At 40.7% G+C, this 7,801-nt stretch overlaps 1 non-coding gene across 1 annotated transcript; it reads left to right on the forward strand.

The window, feature by feature from the left end:
• The first annotated feature begins 255 nt into the window (after positions 1–255).
• LOC122898262 lies at positions 256–367 on the forward strand. The gene has a single exon (XR_006382941.1). It is a non-coding gene; the product is annotated as a U6 spliceosomal RNA (small nuclear RNA).
• Positions 368–7,801: the final 7,434 nt, after the last annotated feature.

The raw sequence follows: 7,801 nt of genomic DNA on the forward strand, positions 1-7,801 counted from the left end.
ATAATGGGGAACCATGCGGAATCACTGCTTTTGTAGGTCAAAAGCTATTTGAATTCATCAGCAGTTTTATATGTTGTAACTTAATTTATTGTTTTGTTTTTCAATGTGATTTCAATGATTTTGCTGAGTGGAAGAAACTAAAAAGTGAAAGGCATACTTGGGTTTTCAGTAGAAGAGAGAAATAAGTGGAAAGAAGTATGTTGGTCGACTTAACGAAAAATAAAATAGGTGGGGAAAGGAGATCATCTAACCGGAGTGCTCGCTTCAACAGTATATGCCCCAGAATTGGGAGGGTACAGAGAAGATGAGCATGGCTCCCGCACAAGGAGGAGAAGTAAAATGTAACCAGAGTTCTTTACGGATTTTTAAGTATAATACCAGCTACTGCAAACTATCCAATAAAATAGATTTAGATGGAAGGAGGCTTTGTTTGACACTTGCACATATTAATTTTCCATGCTTATCTATTTGTGTTTTAGATTCCTTCACTGGTTTATGAGCTCTTTGAGAGAAGGTTTTATATCTTTATCAGTATAACCCCCATGCCTAGCACAACAGCTGTCAATTTATCATTTTAAGTTTTGGCAGAAGGATTTGCAAGCCCCTGTCACTTAACATCTAATTTTTGATTCACAAAATACTGATATTTATAAGTACTATAACTGCTGCCCATCTTATCCATATTAAATCCTACCTCAGGTGGCACCTTCATGCGTACATTTATGATCTACTGGCCACAAACAATTTTCTCTGCTGAACTCTTTTAAAAGCACTAAGGATAGTTAACATTCATTGAGCACTTACTATGTAGCAGGCCGAACTTTTTAAAAATATACATATATAAAGTATACATAGCAACATTGACCATTTTAGCTGTTTTTAAGTACATAGTTCAGTGGCATTAGTAATCACATTGTTGTACAGCCATCACCACTATACGTCTCCAGAAGGTTTTCATCATCCCAAACTGAATCTGTCTCTACCCATTAAACAGCAGCTCTCCATTTACCCCTTCCCTCAGCCCTTGGTAATCACCACTCCACTTTCTGTCTCTATGAATTTGACTATTCTAGGGACCTCATAGAAGTGGAATCAGAATTGTGTGTGTGTGTGTGTGCGCGCGCACGTGCACGTGCACGCGCTTGTGTGGCTTATTTTACTTAGTGTTTTCAAGGTTCATCCATCTTGTAGCATGGATCAAAAACTCATTTCTTTTAAGGCTGAATAATACCCCATTGTGTATATATTCCATATCTGTTCGTCCATTCATCTGTCAGTGGGCATTTGGATTATTTCCAACTTTTGGCTGTTGTGAATAACGCTACTGTGAACATGGCTGTACAGAGATCTGTTTGAGTCCCTGTCTTCACTTCTTGTGGATGTATGTCTAGAATTGGAGTCGTTCAGTCATAAGGTAACTCTGGGTTTCATTTTTTGAGAAACCTTCGTAGTGTTTTCCACAGGGCTTACACATTTTACATTTCCACCAGCAGTGCAGCAGGGATACAGTTTCTCTATGTCTCTGGCAATACTTGGTATATTCTGGTGTTTTTTTATGTGTGTTTTTGGTAATAGCCATTCTTATGGGTGTGAAGTGGTATCTCTTTGTGGTTTTCATGAGCTCTTTGTAATAAGCATATTTAGTTGTCAGGAAACACTCTGAGGTGTAAAGACTAGTATTTTCACTAGTATTTTCTTCAATGAAGAAATTGAGGCTCAAGGGACTAAATAACTTGCTCTCGTTCTCGAAGGGAGTCTGGGCACTCTTGGCCCAGGGCTCCTGCTCTTTCAGCAGGTCCCTCTTGTATTATGATTACTTACTCACAATTGCTTGTTTCTCAGCTAGGTTTTAAAATTTTTTGAAAGTAAGATATGTTTATCTGAGTCCCCAAAGTGCTTAGTATGATTCCTTGAATGATCTAGGTGATAAATGTTTATGGATAAGAAAATTCAGGCATAAAAATGCTTAATTATCTTCCCAACGTCCTACAAACAGTGCAAAGATTGAAATTAGAGCCCCTGCTCTTAACAACTATACAGACATTTATTTATTTATTTATTTATTTATTTATAAGGGTGTTTTTGTTTTGTTTTGTTCTTTTGTAAGTAATCTCTACACCTGTCGTGGGTCTCGTACTCACCCCCAAGATCAAGAGCTGCATGTTCACTGACTAAGCTAGCCGGCGCCCCCATACAAACTATTATTAACTGTGGACACGTTTGAATGGACTTATATCGTGGTAGTGTCTACCATTTCATAACAATCTCTGCATTATCCACCAAGTTTTCTGAACTCCTTTATAAAATCTGAAAAAAATGAACATTTCCCACCTATTATTTTGTTAAATTCAAACTGATTCATAAATAAACTTGCCTTATGTCTTGATACCTATTAATTATATACCAGAGTTCATTGCAGTGATCAATTTTACCTTTCACATGAAGACCTAAAAAGCAAAATCTCACAGTACCTTGTGAAAGATTTTATTTATTTATTTATTTATTTGTTTATTTATCAGAGAGAGAGAGAGAGCGTGCAAGTGCACAAGCAGGCAGAGTGGCAGGCAGAGGCCGAGAGAGAAGCAGGCTCCCTGCCGAGCAAAGAGCTGGATTCAGGACTCGATCCCAGGACCCTGGGATCATGACCTGAACTGAAGACAGCGGCTTAACCAACTGAGCCACGCAGGTACCCCCAAATCTCACAGTACCTTCAAAACCAAGAGTGCTTGACAGTTAAATGTGAGGTTTTTGGAAGAATCTTAGCCAACATAAGGAAGTTGGAAGCAGCTGAGGAAAAATTGAAACCTGCTCTGTCCTCCTGCCCACTGCCTCCTCTCTCTCCTACTCTTAAAGAGGATGTGGCTACGGTTTTTTAATCTGCCACAGGAGAACAGCACTTGCGCTGAAGTTTAAGGGAGAGGCATTTGTGAGCAAAAAGAAGTTAAGGCAACTTCTCAAACATTTAGACTGGTCTTGGTTGCTTTAATTTACATGTTGTCAAGGTGGCTACTGTGCAGAGCCCAGGGCACTGATTACATTCAATGGGAAACTGAACCTGTCACTCAGATTTATTAATTAGATCAGTGGGGACGCCTGGGTGGCTCAGTTGGTTAAGCGGCTGCCTTCGGCTCAGGTCATGATCCCAGCGTCCTGGGATCGAGTCCCACATCGGGCTCCTTGCTCGGCGGGGAGCCTGCTTCTCCCTCTGCCTCTGCCTGTGCTTGCTCTCTCTCCCTCTCTCTCTGACAAATAAATAAATAAAATCTTTTAAAAAAAATTTAATTAGATCAGTGATCTCCAAGTCTTTGTCACTGTGGAGTAAGGCTGATGGGGTAATCTTGAGCCTTTTAGTGAAAGTTAGTTGTCAAATGGCAAATTTTACATAAAATGTTTTAAGTTGGCTTCGAAAAAAAATATTAAACACCTATATATTATGTTGCATAGAAAGATTAATACCATGAAAGTGTGTGTAAGGTCTTTACTCCTATCTGAGGACACTTTCTTTTTATGTTTAATGAATTTGTGTAAGTCCAAGAGTTCTGGTGTGAAGCTTTGTTGCATTGAGTGTAAAAAAAATCTATTTGTAGTTTTTGAGTATGTTTATGAGGTTGATTTCTTTTTATGTAGCCTGCTTTTGAGTTGTTATAACTGAGCCGGCAGGTGTGTTAATTTTGAAACTAAATCTCACTTACTACATTTGCGGTTGTACTTCCTACTCTGGTCATAGATTTGGGAGTTTGGTCTCATGGAAAGTCCTCACAGCTTTTGGATATTTGGATTGACACCAGTGATTTCTATTGCTCCTTTTCAGGAAAGAAAAAGTGTAAGATTTGTCAGATTCAAGGGGCTGCAAGTTGGATTCATCTTTACTGAGCAAGTTGAGTCAGTTTCCCATCCAGAAACCCAGTATGGTCACCTAAGAGAAAGGATGCCATCATAAAATAGAATATAAACTTCAAACTTACTTTTAGTCCTTTGGTGTAGTAATAAAAGGCAGGAAGCACTTCCAGTTTAAAAAGTCGCTAGGCGCCTAGGGGGCTCCGATGGTTAAGCGTCTGCCTTCCGCGGAGGTCATGATCTCCAGGTCCTGGGATCTAGCCCTGTGTCAGGCTCCCGGCTCACTGGGGAGTCTGCTTCTCCCTCTCCCTCTGCCTCTCCCCTCGCCTATGCTCTCTCTGTCAGATGAATTAAAAATAAAATAAAATGTTGCTATACCCAGCATCTGGACAATGTTAAATTAAGGAAGACCGCAGGCCCCCGAGAGGCCATGCCTTCTGAGGATCATACTTTGTGGCACCAATTAAGGGATTTGGGGTTGGGTTGCTTGAGTGCTATGTTTATGAGGCTAATTTCCCATAATCATGGAACTTTGGTAACCCCTGTTTTTCCTCCAGCTCCAAGGCATGATTCCTATTCTAGAATGAGAAGGCTAATTAAGGGGAGCTTTCAGGATTCCAGAGAGTTGAAGCATGAGCCTGGGCTTTATTTGCTATTGCTGACACTATTTCACAGAAATGAAACACTTGTGGGTAACAAATTCTTCACATAATGGAAGGAATAGCCTTGATCAAAGGGGGTGCTGGGATGAGTGAGATGGACACAATACAGGTCTGCCTTGCACTGTGGGGGGGAAGGGGTAGGGGGGATGGGGGGGAGTTAATCTTCCCGTGCCTCCTGTTCCTCATCTGCAGATTAGAATAACAATATGCTCCGAAGGGTGGAGGTGAGGTTTAGAGATCATGGATGTGACTTGCCTCACACAGTGTTTGATCGATAGCAAGTACTAAATACCTGCCATTATTATTTATAACACACTTGTGAATATTTTCTTTCTGCTCTGCCTTCTTCATTGTACCAACCTAGATACCTGTCTCATGCCCTCAGAGAATTCCGTCCTGCTGTAATGTTAGCACACAAGCCATACATCCTTGAGGGCTCCGTAGAGAAGCATTTATAGGGAAGTGCTTCACATTCCGTATCTCCAGGGCATGTACACAGCTGCACGCACCTGAATGGCTGACCAGCATAAAAATACTGAAATTCCTCTTAAGCCTGCTGGATAAATAACTGCTGTCCCAAGCCCCACCTCCCATCTCCCCTTCTTTGCCATGGAAATTCCTGACTGTTTCCTAGGCACCACCATGATCCAGCAAAAAGAAAGGGATGATGTCTGGCACAGCTGGAGGCCTTGGAGTACCTAAGGCTGGTTGGTGGCTGATCAACTGGTGACTGTGCAGTCAGCCTGTCCCCAAACAGTGAGATCATTGTTAACACGGATGTATTACTCCATTCCTCACTTTGCCCTATGCAGTGGGCTCTGTGTGCAGGTTGCTATATGGTGGGGATACTGATCGTGGGCGTGGTTACACGCGGTTGAGTCAGCCACAGCTCCCTGTAGACGACAGTAGTACAGGTGTGGAAGGAGGAATCAGAAGTTGTAAGGGTTTCACACTATATATGTATAATATTCGAATATGATTACGGTAAGTGAATATATAAAATAAATGCTAGAGAAGCCTCTAACTAAAACAGGAATAGCTAATAAGCCATAGTAGAGAGGAAACAGAATCATTAAAAACCATCCAAAAGAAGAAGGTAGGAATAAAAAGAGAAGCAAAGAACAGATAAGATAAAAAATAGCAAGAAGGTGGATTTAAACCCACCCATATTGAACTTATTAAGCATTAAATGTAAATGTTCTAAGCGCTCAAAAGGGAGAGATTGTCAAATTAGATAAAAAGGCAAGACCTAGGTGTATGTTGTCTGTAAGAAACCCATTTTTAAATATGAAGATACCAATAGATTAAAAATACAAAGATAGGGAAAATGTGTCGTGCTAACACTAAACGATCAAAGTAGACTTCAGAACAATTAATGTTACCAGAGATAAAGAGGAACATTTCACAACATCACAGAAGTCAGTTCATCAAGAGAACATAACAACCTAAATATATGTGCACCTCATAAGAGGTTCAAAATACCTACAACAAAGGACTGAAGGGACAACAGGGCAAGTTAATTACGGTGGAGATTTCTCCCATCCAAGTACTAACCAGGCCCGACCCTGCTTAGCTTCCGAGATCAGACGAGATCGGGCGCGTTCAGGGTGGTATGGCCGTAGACTACGGTGGAGATTTCAACACTTGTGCCTTATCAATACATAGTGTGAGCAGATAGCACTTCAAGAAAGAAGTGTTGCGCAAGTGACATTTGTAGAACACTCCACCTGGACAACCAGAAGAATATTCTTTTCATACACACTTGTGATAGTGACCAAGTGGGCTATAAAACAGCTTTCGATGCATTGGAGAGGATTGAAATCATACAAAGTATTACTTTGAACACAAAAGAAACTAGAAATCAATAAAAGATATTTGAAGAATCCTTAAATATTGAGAAATTAAACAGCTTACTTCTAAATAACTCATGGGCCAAAAATTATAAGGCGAATTAGAAAATACTCTGAACTGAATCAGAGCAAAAACATATGACAGCATATCAGAATTTGTGGGATGTAGCTAATGCAGTGCTTAGAAGGACATTTACGATATTAAATGCTTGACTAAGAAAAGATGAAAGTGTTAAATTAATGACCTAAGCTCCCATCCTGAAACTGTATAGATAAAGATCAAATTAAGCAGAAGGAAGGAAACAACAGAAATCAATGAAATAGAAAACTGAAAAGCAGTAAAGAAAGCAAACAGAACCAAAGGCAGATTTTTTTGAAAATGTCAAGGGGCATTTGGGTGGCGCAGTCAGTTAAGCATCCACCTCCTGGTTTTGACTCAGGTCACGATTTCAGGGTCCTGGGATAGAGCTCTGCATCAGGCTCTGCACTCACTGCCGAAGTCTGCTAAAGTTCTCTCTCCTCCACTGTGCTCACTCGCTTGCTCACTCTTAACAAATCTTAAAAATTTGTTAAAATGATGAATAAAATCGACCAGCCTCTAGGCAGGTGGATCCAACCAGACTCCAGCCAGGAGGAAAAAGAAAAAAAAAAAAAAAAAAAAAAAGACACAAATGATTGATACCAAGAGTGAACACAAAAAAGAGTGAACATGGACAAGTTGCTATAGGTTCTAGAGACTTTACTTTTTTGTGTTTGTTTTTAAGGTTTTATTTATTTGTCAGAGTGAGCACAGGCAGAGAGGCAGGCAGAGGCAGAGGGAGAAGCAGGCTCCCTGCTGAGCAAGGAGCTCGATGCGGGACTCGATCCCAGGACACTGGGATCATGACCTGAGCCGAAGGCAGACACTTAACCAACTGAGCCACCCAGGCGTCCCTAGATTCTAGAGACTTTAAAATGATAAAAAGGGAATGTTACAATATCATGTCAATAAATCCAACAACTTAGATGAAATGGATAAATTCCTTAAAATACACAAATCACCTAGACCTACTCAAGAAGAAGCAATCTGAGGGGCACCTGGGTGGCTCAGTGGGTTAAAGCCTCTGCTTTCGGCTCTGAGTCATGATCCCAGGGTCCTGGGATCGAGCCCCGCATCGGGCTCTCTGCTCAGTGGGGAGCCTGCTTCCTCCTCCTCTCTCTGTCTCTGCCTGCCTCTCTGCCTACTTGTGATCTCTGTCTGTCAAATAAATAAATAAAATATTTTTTAAAAAGAAGCAATTTGAGATACTCATATCCAATAAATATATTGAATTCAGTTAGAAACTTTCCCACAAGAAAACCAGTCCCAAACAGCTTCACTGGTAAGTTCTACTAAATATGTAGGGAGGACTAATACCAGTTCTAAACAAACCCAGATAATAGAAGAGGGAGGAAACTCCCCGCTGTGCTCTT

This window comes from Neovison vison, chromosome 1 (genome assembly GCF_020171115.1).
Source record: "Neovison vison isolate M4711 chromosome 1, ASM_NN_V1, whole genome shotgun sequence".
NCBI lineage: Eukaryota > Metazoa > Chordata > Mammalia > Carnivora > Mustelidae > Neogale > Neogale vison.